At 44.6% G+C, this 19,826-nt stretch overlaps 1 pseudogene; it reads right to left on the bottom strand.

The window, feature by feature from the left end:
• The window catches only part of LOC135547892 (unconventional myosin-VIIa-like), a 56,645-nt pseudogene that overhangs the window by 29,197 nt on the left and 7,622 nt on the right, over positions 1-19,826 (bottom strand).

Below are 19,826 nucleotides of genomic sequence, written 5' to 3'. Positions count from 1 at the left end.
TCAGCTCACTGGTCACCATAGCAACACCCACCCGTAAAAACGGGCCCCTGCAGGTATATTTCACAGGTCATCCCCAAATCCAACACCTCCTTTGGCCGCCTTTCCTTCCAGTTCTCTGCTGCCAATAACTGGAACGAAAAGCAAAAATGACTGAAGCTGGAGCCTTATATCTCCCTCTCCAATTTTAAGCATCAGCTGTCAGAGCAGCTTACTGAATGATCACTGTACCTGTACACAGCCAATCTGTAAATAGCACACCCAACTACCTCATCCCCATATTGTTGTTTATCCTCTTGCTCTTTTGGACCCCAGTATCTCTACTTGCACATCTATCATTCCAGAATTAACCTATTTATTGCCTTACCTCCCGAATCGTCTACATTTGCACACACAGTACATAGATATCTCTACTGTGTTATTGACTGTACGTTTGTTTATGTGTAACTCTGTGTTGTTGTTTTTGTCACACATCTTTGATTTATCTTGGTCACCGTTGTAAATGAGAACATATTCTCAGCTGGCCTACCTGGTTAAATAAAGGTGAAATAAAAATAAAATAAACAATCAATTTTTAATACATGTTTAACTCAATAAAGTTACTTTAAGATGATTTGGGTATGAAGTATAAAAAAGTATTCAATACACAATGGCTGCAAGGCAGTAAGGATATCAACGAAGGCCAGTTGAGCCTCCTGGGAGAGCTCTTCCTGGGCCAGCACCTTCTTCAGCAGAGGCTGTTTGAGGGGCTCCCTGGTGCAACACCACAAACGCTCCTTGCCCTTAGTGATCATCACCCTGCTCAGAGTGCTCTTAGGAGGGGGGGGGGAGAGTGAGTGTGTAAGAGGTGAGTGAGTGTGCATGAGTGTGCCTACCTGAAGTAGTCGTAGGAGAACTCCTCTAGGGTGTAAGGCTTGACCTTGTCCTCACTCTCAGCCAGGGCCGTCTGGGACAGGTTGATGGACTCTCTTTTCTGGTCTGGAGTCATAGTTTCCATAGCCTAGTAAAGAGAGATGCAAAGGAAAGGGAGCAAAAGAGAGAGATGGAGAAAAAAGGGACGAGAGATGGAGCAGAAGAAAGAGAAAGAGAGAGATGGAGAGGGAAGGGAGCAGAGAGGAAAAGAGAGAAAAAAAACTTCAGTAAAGAGAAACTACAGAATAGGAGCTATAAAGGCAGTATGGAGCTTGGCAATTCCTGAGGTCATAATCACCACAACGTCATATTGCGGTATAAATCCCCCAAGTTTCCATAGATTTCCAAAATGACCCATGAGTACAGTTTCTAGAAGTTCCTGGAACTTTGGAAAATGACAGGGAATTTTGCAACCCTAGTCATGAGGTCACTCACCACGATGTCATACTGCGGCCGGGTGACGTGGGAAGGACGTAGACGCAGTCGACCGGTCCTGTCGTTGACCCGTGAGCCCACCCCGAGGTCATGACCTGCTCCACAGTGCCAATAGGATCAGGTCGCCCTTGGAAAAACTGAGGAAGGTGGAGGCCTCGCCGCCCGCTAAGGGAACACAACATTCAATACAATGGAAATTCCATTCAAATAACTGTATTGTCCCCTGTGAGGGAAAGTCATGTGTGGTGGTGCTGAAAAACATGCCTCTGTACAAGAAAACACCAACAAAACCACAGTCATTTACCACACTTTCCCTTGATTGCTTTGAAAATCATGACCTGTTCTTAAAAAGTGTTTCCAATGTTGATCAATGTGCATTGCCCCTGGGTAATAAACCTAATAAGTAAATAATGTCTCCTTTGATAGTAGGTTACTTACCGGGGTTGGGGCAGTCCAGCAGCGCCACCACAAACTGTGACCTCTTCCTGAGGCCTTCCAAAAAGGTCACAATAAGCTCACAGATGTTCTCTGCATTGTTTGAGGTGAACGTGTACTCGTCTCCTTTGATGATGGCCAGCGAGAAGCTCTGGCCCTGGAGCTTACCTCCTCTGTCAAGGGAAATTATTCTTACAATATCAAAACAATGATAGAGACTATAATATTGTTGTACTTATATTTTATATGGGTCTAAACATGTGAAAATACTATTTTTTTCATCTTTCCATATTTTAGTTTGTTGTATAAAATCACAAGCTTTGAATATTACAACTGAAAAAAATACATATTTCTTATCATTACAATCATTACTGCGAGCATGCACTGACCAACTAGCAAGTGTCTTCACTGACATTTTCAACCTCTCCCTGTCCGAGTCTGTAATAGCAACATGTTTCAAGCAGACCACCATAGTGCCTCTGCCCAAGAACACTAAGGTAACCTGCCTAAATGACTACCGACCCGTAGCACTCACGTCTGTAGCCATGAAGCGCTTTGAATGGCTGGTCATGGCTCACATCAACACCATTATCCCAGAAACCCTAGACCCACTCCAATTTGCATACCGCCCCAACAGATCCACAGATGATGCAATCTCTATTGTACTCCACACTGCACTTTCCCACCTGGACAAAAGGAACACCTATGTGAGAATGCTATTCAATGACTACAGCTCAGTGTTCAACACCATAGTGCCCTCAAAGCTCATCAATAAGCTAAGGACCCTGGGACTAAACACCTCCCTCTGCAACTGGATCCTGGAATTCCTGACGGGCAGGGTAGGTAACAACACATCCACCAACCCTGATCCTCAACACAGGGTCCCTCAGGGGTGTGTGCTCAGCCCCCTCCTGTACTCCCTGTTCACTCATGACTGCACGTCCAGGCACGACTCCAACACCATCATTACATTTGCCAATGACACAACAGTGGTAGGCCCGATCACCGACAACAACGAGACAGCCTATAGGGAGGTCAGAGACCTGGCCGTGTGGTGCCAGGACAACAACCTCTCCCTCAACGTGATCAAGACAAAGGAGATGATTGTGGACTACAGGAAAAAGAGGACCGTGCACGCCCCATTCTCATCGACGGGGCTGCAGTTGAGCAGGTTGAGAGCTTCAAGTTCCTTGGTGTCTACATCACCAGCAATCTAACATGGTCCAAGCACACCATGACAGTTGTGAAGTGGGCACGACAAAACCTATTCCCCATCAGGAGACTGAAATGATTTGGCATGGGTCCTCAGATCCTCAAAAGGTTCTACAGCTGCACCATCGAGAGCATCTTGACTGGTTGCATCACTGCCTGGTATGGCAACTGCTCAGCCTTCGACCGTAAGGCACCTCAGAGGGTAGTGCGAACAGCCCAGTACATCACTGGGGCCAAGCTTCCTGCCATCCAGGACTTCTATAGCAGGTGGTGTCAGAGGAAAGCCCTAAAAATTGTCAAAGACTCCAGCCACCCTAGTCATAGACTGTTCTCTCTGCTACCACACGTCAAGCGGTACCGGAGCACCAAGTCTAGGTCCAAGAAGCTTCTAAACTGCTTCTACCTCCTAAACATCTAGTCAAATGGCTATCAAGACTATTTGCATTACCCCTCCCCCCAACCAACTGAATGAAAACATATCTAATTATCATTGACAGGAATAGTAGCAGCAATACCTGCTACTGGACACAGCAGTGATCTCTGGGAAAGAGAGTTCCAAAAGGACCTGGTCCTCCACAAAGTAGACCCCGGTCCAGTTCACTGCTACAATGACATCATTCTTAGGCAGGCTGGGTCCTGAGGGGTTCAAAGTTTACTTAGAGGTCATTTCAACCTACGTTTAGTCATGATATCATGGATATGATACAGGTCTTTCTCAGAAATATCATTAGTGTTACATCCCTTGTATTAAATTGGCCAAAACTCCCATAAATATCAACAGTAGACTTACCTGAAAACTTGAAGGCCTCGTAGAAGCGTGAGAAGAGTAAAGGCCACTTGAAACAAGCAAAGTCAACCACGTCCTCTTTCACCTTGTCCAACCTCTTCTGAGTGTAAACTCCCTGAGGCAGAGGAGGGGTTAGAGAGACTGTTTGAAAACTGGGTGTGTGAATGTAGGACAATATAGTCAAGTTGTAGCGGTAAAAACAAAGGTGGGTAAACACTGAACGCTGATTGATATGATGGCGACGATTAAGAAATGCTAATTCAGAAAATAATAATTTGGCGTAGTAGAAGCTTAAACGCTATTCACTAAAGCATAAGCAGTGGAAAAAGTGCTTACATGTGTTTACCCATGACATCCCTGACTATAGTGACAAATAGTTCAAAGGACAAATCCTGTTGTAAGAGCACGAGAAACAGATTTGGGGTCAGAAAGTGAAGGGCACTGAGACTGATCCTTGGGGACACCTACCTTTTTGTGGGAGGAGACAACTAGCTGGGCCCACTTGTCAGTGGTCTTGGCTGAGCTGATTTCACGGTCAGGGATGTAGGAGGGGATGAGGTTGAGGAGGCGCTCTTGGAGGATCTCTGAGCCATATTCTACGTAGTACTGCTGAGACGCCAGCTCCGCCAGATCCTCGTCCTGAGCAAGAGAGAGGGAGATTAAGAGAGGGTGAGTGGATATATGGAGTGAGAGATAAGGGGAAGCTTTAACACTTTCATATTTTACAAAATAAGCATTAGGTATGAATGTGCATTCACATATACACTGAACAAAAATAAAAAGATAAATTCATTAGGCCCTAATCTGTGGATTTCACATGACTGGGAATACAGAAATTGATATGTTGGTCACGGACACCTTAAAAAAAAAAAAAGTAGGAGTGTGGATCAGAAAACCAGTCAGAATCTGGTGTGACCACCATTTGCCTCATGCAGCACGACACATGTCCTTCACATAGTTGATCAGGCTGTTGATTGTGGCCTGTGGAATGTTGTCCCACTGTGCGAAGTTGCTGGATATTGGCAGGAACTGGAACACACTGTCATACACATCCCAAACATGCTCAATGGGTGACATGTCTGGTGTTTATGCAGGCCATGGAAGAACTGTGACATTTTCAGCTTCCCGGAATTGTGTACAAACCTTTGCGACATGGGGTCGTGCATTATCATGCTGAAATATGAGGTGATGGCGGAAGATGAATGGCACGACAATGGGCCTCAGGATCTCGTGCATTCAAATTGCCATCAATGAAATGCAATTGTGTTTGTTGTCTGTAGCTTATGCCTGCCCATACCATAACCCCACCGCCACCCTGGGGCACTGTGTTCACAATGTTGACATCAGCAAACCGCTTGCCCACACAACGGCATACACGCTGTCTGCCCGATACAGATGAAACCGGGATTCATCCGTGAAGAGCACACTTCTCCAGCGTACGCCAGTGGCCATCGAAGGTGAGCATTTGCCCCCTGAAGTCGGTTACGACGCCAAACTGCAATCGGGTCAAGACCCTGGTGAGGATGACGAGCACTGTGGTAGTGTGTTGTGTTACAAAACTGCACATTTTAGTATGGCCTTGTATTGTTCCCAGCACAAGGTGCACCTATGTAATGATCCTGCTGTTTAATCAGCTTCTTAATATGCCACACCTCAGGTGGATGGATTATCTTGGCAAATGAGAAATGCTCACTAAAATTGATGAAAACAAATTTGTATACAGAATTAAGCTTTTTGTGCATATGGAACATTGCTGGGATCTTTTATTTCAGCTCATGAAACATGGGACCAACACTTTAGATGAATGAACATCAGCATGAACTAAATTCAACATAAAAACGCCATCTCACATCATTCATCAACCTGTAAAAGAGCAAGGAAGAGTGAAAAAGACACAATCAAAGAGCAATTCCCCAAATCTCTCACCTCTAACCTCTCTCCTCATACATGCCTTCATCCCTCTGCCCTCATTCCCCACTCACCCTCTCGCAGCGGTACTCGCCGAACTTGACTCCCCGGACAGTCTGCTGGTACATGAGGTTGGTGGCCACACTGTCGTCGCCAGGATTGTGCCAGGGCGTGAAGATCTCCTTCCTGAAGAAAAGGCGCCAGGGAGCATTCCTCTCCTGGGCACCCTGCTCCTTGGCACTGCGACACGGCATCCATCACATGGTCGCTGCCGCTGCCCAATGAGGATACCTGGGGGGAGAGGGGGAAGAATGGACATTCAACATTGTTAATAAACGTGGACTCGATAGCTTCTCAAACAAGTTTGTGAGACCGTAAGCTTGAGTGAGTTATTGAGTAAGCAAGAGTGAGTGTGTCCCTGCTTGTATACATGCGTGTGTGTGCACATCTACACAAGTCTCTCGCTCAGATGAAGGTCCAGTACCTTGTCAAACAGGGCGATGAAGAGGGAGAAACCGAAGCGGTCTTGGAGGCTGATCTTGTCGGCCAGGGAATTACACAGCTCGTTGGCTGTGGTGGCTGACTCAGTCAGGTCTCATCCATGAAGGTCACTGGCAACATGATGGGTTTCTTCGACTTAGTGGCCTGGGGGGGTGATTATGTTTTATAAAAAAATTACTCCAGGCTACGCTTGCATGTCTAAAACCAGATAGTAAAAATATGGGCACCCTTGCCACTTTTCTTAAATAATTTGGTTTAAATTGATATGTTTTATTGAATTTAACCTTTTTTTAACTAGGCAAGTCAGTTAAGAACAAATTGTTATTTACAATGATGGCCTACACCGGCCAAACCCGGACGACGCTGAGCCAATTATGTGCCGCCCTATGGGACTCCCAAACACGGCTGGTTGTGATACAGCCTGGATTCAAACCAGGGTGTCTGTAGTGACGGCTCTAGCACTGAGATGCAGTGCCTTAAAATGCTGCGTCACTTTTCAACATTGCAGAACCAATTATATACTTGTTAACTTAAGTTTACAATTTTCATGTAGAAAATAAAGACAAACGGCATAGAAAAATTGTAAGGCTGTGCAACCAAGTCCTAGCTCCGGGGTGCAAATAATTTGATCTATGCCATTTGTCTTTATTTTCTAAACATAAAATGATATACTTAATTAACAAAAATTGTATTGGTTTTGCAATGCAGAAAATCCCATAACAAGGTGTGGTGACCAAAAGTTGAATTTAAATTTCAACACATTTTTGAGGAAATAGGAAATCATTTAAGTGCAAGGGTGGCAATTTATTTGCAGTGGTGTAAAGTACTTAAGTAAAAATACTTGAGCGTACTAATTAAGTATTTTTTGGGGGTATCTGTGCTTTACTATTTATATTTTTGATTACTTTTACTTTTACTCCACTACATTCCTAAAGCAAACAATGTACTTTCTACTCCATACATTTCCCTGACACCCAAAAGTACTCATTACATTTTGAATGCTTAGCAGGACAGGATAATGGTCTAATTCAAGAACTTAAAGAGAAAATCCCTGGTCATCCTTACTGCATCTGATCTGGAGGACTCAATAAACACAAATGCTTTGTTTGTAAATGATGTCTGAGTGTTGGGAGTGTGCTCCTGGCTATCCGTAAACAAGAACATCAAGCCGTCTGGTTTGCTTAATATTTGAAATGATTTATACTTCTACTTTGGATACTTAAGTATATTTTAGCAATAACATTTACTTTTGAAAACCAAATACTTTTTTACTCAAGTAGTATTTTACTGGCTAACGTTCACTTTTACTTGAGTAAATTTATATTAAGGTATCTGTATTTTTAGTTTGACAATTGGACACTGATCTCAATTTAGTATATTCCACCTAATAACACGGTTCAGAACTGATCTTAGATCTGTGCGTACCTGCAGCTCGAGCCAAGATGGTGGCTGGGTCCTGGTGCAGTTCACAAAGGTCCTCCTCAACCTCTCCTCGCAGTATGGAGCGTAGCCTGGCGGACCACTGATCATGAACGTACGCAAATACTGACAGAGGGAGAAGGGGGGGGGGTCTCAGGGGTTAAAGACCAATGAGACATCCTAGGGCACATTCAGTGGATCCACTTTCAATTCCTCAGGAGTAGACCAAGACAAACGAGAGGTGTATGTGTGTGTGTGTTCGCACCCATATATGCATACATGTGTATATCCTCTGTGTGTGTGTGTTATCAAAAACACGAGGGTCTTACTTTGACAAACTTCTCAGAGGGAGCGAAGCAGCCAGCGCAGAGAGAAAGCAGGATCCAGCCACGTGCATGGCTACTCTTAGATGGGTTCTGGGTCAGCTGCTGACAGATCTGACAGTAGATCTCATCCCTGGTAATAGACACAGCAGCCAGCCAATAACGTGATGGTTAGGGGTCCCCATATTCAAACTAGCATACCACTTAGAATACACGTCCAATATATTACTTAATCATTTCTTTGTGACAGGTGCAAACAATTACATTTACGTAATTTAGCGGATGCTCTTATCCAGAGCGACTATCAATTAATGCATTCATCTTAAAATACTGTAGCTAGGTGAGACAATAACATATGACAATTGTAGTACATTTTCCCTCAACAAAGTATTTATCAGCTAAGTCTGTGATACTAGCAAAAAACTCAGTGGGAGTTATTTAAGATAGTGTACTCTTTAAAGAGGTAGTGTTTCAGACATTTAAGATAGTGTACTCTTTAAAGAGGTAGTGTTTCAGTCATTTAAGATAGTGTACTCTTTAAAGAGGTAGTGTTTCAGACATTTAAGATAGTGTACTCTTTAAAGAGGTAGTGTTTCAGACATTTAAGATAGTGTACTCTTTAAAGAGGTAGTGTTTCAGACATTTAAGATAGTGTACTCTTTGAAGGGGTAGTGTTTCAGTCATTTAAGATAGTGTACTCTTTAAAGAGGTAGTGTTTCAGACATTTAAGATAGTGTACTCTTTGAAGGGGTAGTGTTTCAGTCATTTAAGATAGTGTACTCTTTAAAGAGGTAGTGTTTCAGACATTTAAGATAGTGTACTCTTTGAAGGGGTAGTGTTTCAGACATTTTCGGAAGATGGGCAGGGACTCCACTGTCCTGACGCTGTCCTGAACATTGGGGTACCAGAACAGAGAAGAGCTTTGACTGGGCTGAGTGGGAGCTGCCTTCCTGTAGCGGTGGGAGGGCCAAGTGACCAGAGGTGGCAGAACGGAGTGTTCGGGTTGGGGTGTAGGGTTTGAGCATAGCCTGAAGGTAGGGAGGGGCAGTTCTCTTGTTGGTCCGTAGGCAAGCACCAGGGTCTTGAAGATGATGCGAGCTTCGAATCGAAGCCAGTGGAGTGTGGGAAGGAGCCAGGTGACATGGGTTAAACAGGTGGGATGCGGCATTCTGGCTAAGTTGCAGCGGTTTTATGGCACAAGCAGGGAGTCAACAGAGAGTTGCATTAGTCTAGATGGGAGATGACAAGTGCGTGGATTAGGACCTGGCCGCTTCCTCTGTGAGGAAAGGTTGTACTTTACGGATGTTGTAGCGCATGAACCTGCAGGAGCGAGTATCTGCTTTGATGTATGCAGAGAACGACAGGGTGTTGTCCAGGGTCACGCCAAGGGGCACCGTGAAGTTATCAACTGTGATGGAAAGGTCTTAGATCGGGCAGGCCTTCCCCGGGAAGAAGAGCAGCTCCATTTTTTCGAGGTTGCACTTAAGGTGGTGACCAACATCCGAGCACTATGGTGGAAGCTCCGATCATCAATGAAGGAGGGGAGGCATGGAAAGAACAGATTAAGAATGCAGAGAAAAAGTATTTCTGAGTAATTCGTAGAATAAGTCAAATAAGTAGATCACCTGAGGACGGGCCTTAGGATGCCGTTGCCGATGATGAAGTGAAGCTTCTCCAGGTTGGAGGTGGGCCGGTCCTCCAACATGCTGTTTCCCTGTAGGCTGAAATCACCGTCCATCAAACGCTGGGTCACCTATAGGAGAGAAGAGGAGGCGGTGCCAACAGGGAACATTGGTATTGGTAAATGCTGAGTTGGCAATGGGGGGGTTTGGATTACAGGGGTACCCACAGATGCTGAACACCCCCATAACAAATCAGAGTACCAACCCACTATTTCTGGGATTGTGTGGCTCAGTTGGTAAGAGCACGGTAATGCTAACTGGCATATACTATCGTTATTATGTTTTTTTACTATTATTATTATGAAGGCTATAATGAGACACAAACCTCCTCAGTGATCTTGGACTTCCTCTTCTGTGTGAGAGAGACCAGCTTGTGTCTCACACTGTTCTTCTTTTGCTCACCACCACCTTCATTCAAGCTGTTCTGTAAGAGGGAGAGAGAGGGGCGTAGTTGAGCTTTATGTTGTCTGTAAGTCTGTCTGTGTCCTGGATGACATACACAAAACAATCCATCCATTCTACCAACGTCCTCCTTCTCATCTCCTCAATACTCATTATGAAATACTAGCGGCCAATGACTGAAGGCAAACAAGAGTCGTCTTGGGGGTGGGGTTTGATGTGGGTCCTGGAACAAAGATTTGAAGTTGAGGACTTCTCCCCTCCTGACTGACACACCATCTCAAGATGGTCAGCGAATTTAGTTCTATGTGTAGGCTAAAGCCTGACATTGTGTTTAGCCAAACTGACAGCTGCTTGCTAGCATAGCTTGTTGATAGCTGCAGCTGGCTATCATATCTAGCTGATATTTCTCTGCCAAATCAGTTATGGCAAGATAGCAAGAGCCTGGAATGTGTTTCATAAGTAACTCATTCTACAGCACCTTGCTACAAAAGTAGCTTGCAACTTAGTTTCAACGTTTCATCACATAATGTAAATATACACGTAATGTAAATATAAGCGCAACATGTAAAGTGTTGATCCCATGTTTCATGAGCTGAAATAAAAGATCCCAGAAATGTTCCATACACACAAAAAGCTTATTTCTCTCAAAATGTTGTGCATAAATTTGCTTACATCCCTATTAGTGAGCATTTCTCATTTGCCAAGATAATCCAGCCACCTGACAGATGTGGCATATCAAGACGCTGATTAAACAGCATGATCATTACACAGGAGTATTTCTGTCTGATTGGCGTCCACCCATGGCTGCACCCTGCCCAGTCATGTGAAACCCATAGACTAAGGCCTAATTCATTCATTTCAATTGACTGATTTCCTTATATGAACTCTAAAAAAAGCCATTGCTGAAAGAAAGAAATAAGCAAACACGTTTGGTGTTTGCCAAAAGGCATGTGGGAGACTGCCCAAACATATGGAAGAAGGTACTCTGGTCAGATGAGACTAAAATTGAGCTTTTTGGCGATCAAGGAAAACGCTATGTCTGGCGCAAACCCAACACCTCTCATCACCCCAAGAACACCATCCCCACATTGAAGCATGATGGTGGCAGCATCATGCTGTGAGGGTGTTTTTCCATCGGCAGGGACTGGGAAACTGGTTAGAATTGAAGCAATGACGGATGGCGCTAAATACAGGGAAATTCTTGAGGGAAACCTGTTTCAGTCTTCCAGAGATTTGAGACTCTGACGGAGGTTCACCTTCCAGCAGGACGACGGCCCTAAGCATACTGCTAAAGCAACACTCAAGTGGTTTAAGGGAAAACATTTAAATGTCTTGGAATGGCTTAGTCAAAGCCCAGACCAAATCTGTGGTATGACTTGACGATTGCTGTAAACCAGCGGAACTCATCCAACTTGAAGGAACTGGAGCAGTTTTGCCTTGAATGGGCAGAAATCCCAGTGTGTAGATGTGCCAAGCTTATAGAGACATACCCCAAGAGACTTTCAGCTGTAATTGCTGCAAAAGGTGTCTCTACAAAGTATTGCCTTTGGCGGGGCGTGATTAGCTATGCAACCTCAAGTGTTCCGTTTCTTGTTTGTTTCACACCCCAAAAATATTTTGCATCTTTAAAGTGGTAGGCATGTTGTGTTAATCAAATGATACAAACCCCCAAAAAATCCATTTTAATTCCAGGTTGTAAGGCAACAAAATAGGAAAAATGCCAAGGGGGTGAATACTTTTGCAAGCCACTGTAAATACACCCTCATTGCTAAGAGCAGCGAGATATAAATAAAACGTAGCTACTTACCAACAACACACAAGTATCAGGTTTGATGGTTGACAGCCCAAGTAGAAGCTAGTCAGATATAATCAGGATCATGGTAATCTGCACGAGATTGTTGAACAACTATATGGACCCTCAACACAGGGGCTTCTCAGGGATGTGTGCTTAGTCCCTTCCTGTACTCTTTGTTCACCCACAACTGCGTGGCAGCACACAGCTTCAACACCGTCATCAAGTTTGCTGATGACACGGCGGTGATAGGCCTGATCAACGAAGAGTCAGCCTACAGGTAGGAGGTCAGAGACTTAGCAGTGTGGTGCCAGGACAACAAAAAAGAGGGGCGAGCACATCCACGTCGATGCTGTTGTGGAGCGTGTCGAGATCTTCAAGTTCCTTGGCGTCCACATCACTAAGGCCTTAACATGTTCCACACACACAAACACAGTCATGAAGAGGGCACGGCAGCACTCACCCCGCCCCCCAAGAGGTTGAAAAGATTTAGAATTTTTTACAGCTGCACCGTTGAGAATCTGGACTGGCTGCATCACCGCTTGGTATGGCAAATGCATCACCCTTTACCGCAAAGCGCTACAGATGGTGTTGGGGACAGCCTAGTACATCACGGGGGCCGAGCTCCCTGCCATCCAGTACCTCTATATCAGGCGATGTCGTACAGTAGGAAAGCCCAAGACATTGCCAAAGACTCCAGACTCCACCCAAGCCATAGACTGTTCACTGTACCGGAACATTGACTCTCGGACCAATAGGCTCCAAGACAGCTTCTACTCCCTAGCCATAAGACTGTGAAATAGCCAGGCTGCTAAATAGTCAATTAATGGAACCCAAACTATCTTGCACTGACTCTACACACACTCACTAGACTATATACACACTCACTCACGCACATTACATTGACACTCCCACACAAAACCCACACACATTCACATACACACATACCAAAGAACAAACACACATACAGTATCTACACATTACACACAAGCACACGCACACGCACTTTCACTCATCATTTGCTGCTGCTACTCTGTTCTTTATTTTACTCTTATTTTCTATCCTAATGCATAGTCACTTTACCCTGCCTTCATGAACAGTACATATCTACCTCATATACATTATTCTGGTACTGCCTGTACAGTCGTGGCCAAAAGTTGAGAATGACACAAATATTAATTTTTCACAAAGTCTACTGCCACAGTTTGCATGATGGCAATTTGCATATACTCCAGAATGTTATGATGAGTGAATTGCAAAGTCCCTCTTTGTCATGCAAATGAACTGAATCCCCCAAAAACATTTCCACTGCATTCCAGCCCTGCCACAAAAGGACCAGCTGACATGTCAGTGATTCTCTCGTTAACACAGGTGTGAATGTTGACGAGGACAAGAGAGATCACTTTGTCATGCTAATTGAGTTCGAATAACAGGCTGGAAGCTTCAAAAGGAGGGTGGTGCTTGGAATCATTGTTCTTCCTCTGTCAATCATGGTTACCTGCATCGAAACACGTGCCGTCATCATTGCACAAAAAGGGCTTCACAGGCCCTTCCAAGATGGCGTAGCAGTCAGACGTTGTGTCGTGTCCCTGGTATATATTTGTTAGTTTTTTTAAACATATTTTTCTTTGCATATCTTTTAAAACATTTTTCTAAACCTCAACATCTAAATACTCTCCTGCAACCCGCCTCACCCTATGTAGCGCGTGGATCTGCTTTTTTTCTAAAGTATTTATATTTACTTCGGTTCAGGATACCCCTCAACTGAAGCTAGCCAGCTAACTACCAGCTATCAGTCAGCAAACCATTGCTAGCGGTCATCAGCTAGCCTTTAGCTCGGAAAGCTCTCGCCAGTTTGAACAACGCGACTCTAACCAGAGCATAACGGACCTATTATTTTTATCCCCGGATTCCCACCGCAAACGGAACTTTTTTCATCTGGATCTTAACAACTAGCTAACTAGCTAACCGCAACCCCGGATGACTACTCCTGGCTAGCGTTTCCACCCACTTAGCTGGAAGCTAGCCTGGCCAGAACTCCTGTGCTACCACCGAAGCATACTCCTGGGCTACAATATCCGGACCCACGACCGGTCTATCGATGTCACCGCATGAAGAGGCATAAACAGACTCAACCCCCATCGTGACGTCCCCCAAAGGCTAACTTTCTAGCCCTTGCTATCTGCTTGCTTGCTAATTCGGCCTGCTAACTGCTAGCTTGTTTAGCCCCGGCCTACTGTTAGCTTGTTAGCACAGGCCTACTAACTGTCTGAATCGCCGCTTCCCCAGCCAGCCCATCCACTCACTGGACCCATATTTACTTTCAATCTCTTTCCGATTTTTAATTTGATTATACCTTCCGGTAACCTGCCTCACCCAATGTGATACGGAATCGCTATTATTTTACATTTTTAGAACACATTCAAGAACCTCCAGAAGCCAACCAGCTAACTAGCTACAAGCTATTTAGTCATTGTTAGCCACTGCTAGCGGCTTTTACCAGCCAGTTTTTTTTTTACCTGGATAATACTCACCAGTCTAGCTTCCCTGTCCCATCCACCGCTGCCCCCTGGACACCGTGATCACTTGGCTACATAGCTGATGCCTGCTGGACTGTCCATTCATCACGGTACTCCATTCTGTTTGTTTATGTTTTATCTGTCGGCCGCACTCAGGCTCTGTGTGTAGTTAATTCGACCCTCCCTGCCTAGTCAACACCATTTTACCTGCTGTTGTTGTGCTAGCTGATTAGCTGTTGTTGTCTCACCTACTGGTTTAACTAGCTCTCCCAATCAACACCTGTGATCACTGTATGCCTCGCTGTATGTCTCTCTCAAATGTCAATATGCCTTGTATACTGTTGTTCAGGTTAGTTATCATTGTTATCACAGCCCCTAGTTCCACTCTTCATACCCCTGATACCTCCTTTGTCCCACCTCCCACATATGCGGTGACCTCACCCATTACAACCAGCATGTCCAACCTCTCTTATCATCACCCAGTGCCTGGGCTTACCTCCGCTGTACCCGCACCCCACCATACCCCTGTCTGGGTATTATGCCCTGAATATATTCTACCATGCCCAGAAATCTGCTCCTTTTATTCTTTGTCCCCAAAGCTCTAGGCGACCAGTTTTGATAGCCTTTAGCCGCACCCTCATACTACTCCTCTGTTCCGCGGGTGATGTGGAGGTAAATCCAGGCCCTTCATGTCCCCAGGCACCCTCATTTGTTGAATTCTGTGATTGAAAAAGCCTTGCTTTCATGCATGTCAACATTAGAAGCCTCCTCCCTAAGTTTGTTTTACTCACTGCTTTAGCACACTCTGCTAACCCTGATGTCCTTGCCGTGTCTGAATCCTGGCTCAGGAAGGCCACCAAAAATTCAGAGATTTCCATACCCAACTATAACATTTTCCGTCAAGATAGAACTGTCAAAGGGGGAGGAGTTGCAGTCTACTGCAGAGATAGCCTGCAAAGTAATGTCATACTTTCCAGGTCCATACCCAAACAGTTCGAACTACTAATTTTAGAAATTACTCTCTCCAGAAATAAGTCTCTCACTGTTGCCGCCTGCTACCGACCCCCCTCAGTTCCCAGCTGTGCCCTGGACACCATCTGTGAATTGATTGCCCCCCATCTAGCTTCAGGTGACCTAAACTGGGATATGCTTAACACCCCGGCAGTCCTACAATCTAAGCTAGATGCCCTCAATCTCACACAAATCATCAAGGAACCCACCAGGTACAACCCTAAATCTGTAAACAAGGGCACCCTCATAGACGTCATCCTGACCAACTGGCCCTCCAAATACACCTCCGCTGTCTTCAACCAGGATCTCAGCGATCACTGCCTCATTGCCTGTATCCGCTACGGACCCGCAGTCAAACGACCACCCCTCATCACTGTCAAACGCTTCCTAAAACACTTCTTTCTAATCGACCTGGTCCGGGTATCCTGGAAGGACATTGACCTCATCCCATCAGTTGAGGATGCTTGGTCATTCTTTAAAAGTAACTTCCTCACCATTTTAGATAAGCATGCTCCGTTCAAAAAATGCAGAACTAAGAACAGATATAGCCCTTGGTTCACTCCAGACCTGACTGCCCTCGACCAGCACAAAAACATTCTGTGGCGGACTGCAATAGCATCGAATAGTCCCCGCAATATGCAACTGTTCAGGGAAGTCAGGAACCAACACACGCAGTCAGTCAGGAAAGCAAAGGCCAGCTTCTTCAGGCAGAAATTTGCATCCTGTAGCTCTAACTCCAAAAGGTTCTGGGACATTGTGAAGTCCATGGAGAACAAGAGCACCTCCTCCCAGCTGCCCACTGCACTGAGGCTAATCCATGATTATCGAAAACTTCAACAAGCATTTCTCAACGGCATTCCACCTGGCTACTCCAACCTCAGCCAACAGCTCCGCCCCCCCCGCAGCTACTCGCCCAAGCCTCTCCAGGTTCTCCTTTACCCAAATCCAGATTGCAGATGTTCTGAAAGAGCTGCAAAACCTGGACCCGTACAAATCAGCTGGGCTTGACAATCTGGACCCTCTATTTCTGAAACTATCCGCCGCTATTGTCGCAACCCCTATTACCAGCCTGTTCAACCTCTCTTTCATATCGTCTGAGATCCCCAAGGATTGGAAAGCTGCCGCAGTCATCCCCCTCTTCAAAGGGGGAGACACCCTGGACCCAAATTGTTACAGACCTATATCCATCATGCCCTGCCTATCTAAGGTCTTCGAAAGCCAAGTCAACAAACAGGTCACTGACCATCTCAAATCCCACCGTACCTTCTCCGCTGTGCAATCTGGTTTCCGAGCCGGTCACGGGTGCACCTCAGCCACGCTCAAGGTACTAAACGATATCATAACCGCCATCGATAAAAGACAGTACTGTGCAGCTGTCTTCATCGACCTTGCCAAGGCTTTCGACTGTCAATCACCATATTCTTATCGGCAGACTCAGTAGCCTCGGTTTGTCTGATGACTGCCTTGCCTGGTTCACCAACTACTTTGCAGACAGAGTTTAGTGTGTCAAATCGGAGGGTCTGCTGTCCGGTCCTCTGGCTGTCTCTATGGGGGTGCCACAGGGTTCAATTCTCGGGCCGACTCTTTTCTCTGTATATATCAATGATGTTGCTCTTGCTGCGGGCGATTCCCTGATCCACCTCTACGCAGACGACACCATTCTGTATACTTCCGGCCCGTCCTTGGACACTGTGCTATCTAACCTCCAAACGAGCTTCAATGCCATACAAGCACTCCTTCCGTGGCCTCCAACTGCTCTTAAACGCTAGTAAAACCAAATGCATGCTTTTCAACCGTTCGCTGCCTGCACCCGCATGCCCGACTAGCATCACCACCCTGGATGGTTCCGACCTAGAATATGTGGACATCTATAAGTACCTGTCTGGCTAGACTGCAAACTCTCATCCCAGACTCATGTCAAACATCTCCAATCTAAAATAACATCTAGAGTCGGCTTTCGATTCCGCAACAAAGCCTCCTTCACTCACGCCGCCAAACTTACCCTAGTAAAACTGACTATCCTACCGATCCTCGACTTCGGCGATGTCATCTACAAAATAGCTTCCAACACTCTACACAGCAAACTGGATGCAGTTTATCACAGTGCCATCCGTTTTGTTACTAAAGCACCTTATACCACCAACCACTGCGACCTGTATGCTCTAGTCGGCTGGCCCTACATATTGGCTGTACATACATATACATATTCGACGCCAGACCCACTGGCTCCAGGTCATCTACAAGTCCATGCTAGGTAAAGCTCCGCCTTATCTCAGTTCACTGGTCACGATGGCAACACCCACCCGTAGCACACGCTCCAGCAGGTGTATCTCACTGGTCATCCCTAAAGCCAACACCTCATTTGGCCGCCTTTCGTTCCAGTTCTCTGCTGCCTGTGACTGGAACGAATTGCAAAAATCGCTGAAGTTGGAGACCTTTATCTCCCTCACCAACTTCAAACATCTGCTATCTGAGCAGCTAACCGATTGCTGCAGCTGTACATAGTCTATCGGTAAATAGCCCGCCCAATTTTACCTACCTCATCCCCATACTGTTTATATTTATTTACTTTTCTGCTTTTTTGCACACCAATATCTCTACCTGTACATGACCATCTGATCATTTCACTCCAGTGTTAATCTGCAAAATTGTAATTATTCGCCTACCTCCTCATGCCTTTTGCACACAATGTATATAGACTCTTTTTTTCTACTGTGTTATTGACTTGTTAATTGTTTACTCCATGTGTAACTCTGTGTTGTCTGTTCACACTGCTTTGTTTTATCTTGGCCAGGTCGCAGTTGCAAATGAGAACTTGTTCTCAACTAGCCTACCTGGTTAAATAAAGGTGAAATAAAAAAAATAAAAAATAAAAAGGATATTGCTGCCAGTAAGATTGCACCTAAATCAACCATTTATCGGATCATCAAGAACTTCGAGAGAGATTCAATTGTTTACTAGCATTTAAAAGCAGTTGGAGGCCACGGAAGGAGCGCTGTATGGCGTTGAAGCTCGTTTGGAGGTTTGTTAACACAGTGTCCAAAGAAAGGCCAAATGTATACAGAATGGTGTCATCTGCATAGAGGTGGATCAAGAGCTAATATATACAGAAAAAAATATTATTAAAAAAAATTTTTAAAAATTAAAAAAAGGATTTTCCAGTAGATTGTCGACTTGATTCATTATGATGACTGCTAGCTCAGATTTTGAAAGTATGACAGTGGCATGATCAGTCCAATCAAAAATACTGTACATATAGCGTGATTTGATGTAATTTCATCTGTGTCTAATGACCTTGAGCTTTCTTGGATGGGCACTTCTACTGTAACTATGGCAGCACCCAAGGGGCTCTAATTTTAGAGCTCTACCCTTAGACTTGGCAGTGACATAGTGTCCCCATGAGTGACAGAACACTGAGCGAATCACGGCGCAAGGCTCCGTATTTTCTGCTGGCTTGCCCAACCACCACAGAAAGCACTGAGCTAGGCTGAAACACCTGCATTTTGGAGCTGCCTTTCTCAAGAAAACAAAAAAAGAGACCATGTTTGTATGCTGCTTTATTAACTCAATGATACATTATATCTATTATTTATTTATACATTGTTTGCCAACTGATATGTGACATGCAAAACTTTTTTATAATTATTTTTGCTAAAAATGTAGGGATCAAAACAGGTAAGGCTTAGCCCCACCTGACCTGAATGACGGGTGCAACTCTTCACAAGTAATACAACAACTGATCTATTACCTGTGTGATCATATAGACTACCTCAAATTTGGAAATATATTTTTTTTTATCCTGAACAACAATTTATTGGCAGGGCAATTCAAGCAAAGCCAATATGTGGTAATAATGATTTGGGCCTATAGCCTACTTTACAAAACATAATTACTACAGTACTGTTTTTAATTGGTTAATGCTGCATTTGGCGTGTGTTTTTAAAGTCATGTTAAAAAAAATCTGAGTGGTAGATCTCGACTTGTACTTTGACTCAAAGTGATTTTGACTCAAAAGGTTTGTGACCACTGTTCTAGAGTTTTCCCTGTTAAGACTATACATTTACATTTACATTTAAGTTTTGTCTTTATTTAGTATGACGGGCGTGAGTTGGGTGGGCTTATCCAGATTTCTATGCGACTTACAAATTGTCTCTGTTGAATTCACCTTCACTGACATCCAGTGGAACAGCCACTTTACAATAGTATCAATCAAAGTACGCTGCGCTTTGGTTTTCCCTCTACTGTGGCAATTGTGATCAAATTAACGCAATATTAACCACTTTCAATGCAACATACAGAAACAAAACAAACTACTGTAGATTTGTTGTAGGCAGAAAGCATCGGAGTAGGATTCTATTGCATATACGCACTACTCATACAGAACAGTACTCTATACAGAAAAGTACGGCATAAACAATCAGAGCTGCAGTAGGCCAATATGCAGATTTTGTTCATATACTTTGTTAGTTAGTGAGTTATTAGCCCAGTTAT

Source organism: Oncorhynchus masou, chromosome 11, assembly GCF_036934945.1.
Source record: "Oncorhynchus masou masou isolate Uvic2021 chromosome 11, UVic_Omas_1.1, whole genome shotgun sequence".
Classification (NCBI taxonomy): Eukaryota; Metazoa; Chordata; class Actinopteri; order Salmoniformes; family Salmonidae; genus Oncorhynchus; species Oncorhynchus masou.
This window is presented reverse-complemented; position numbering and strand designations above follow the sequence as displayed.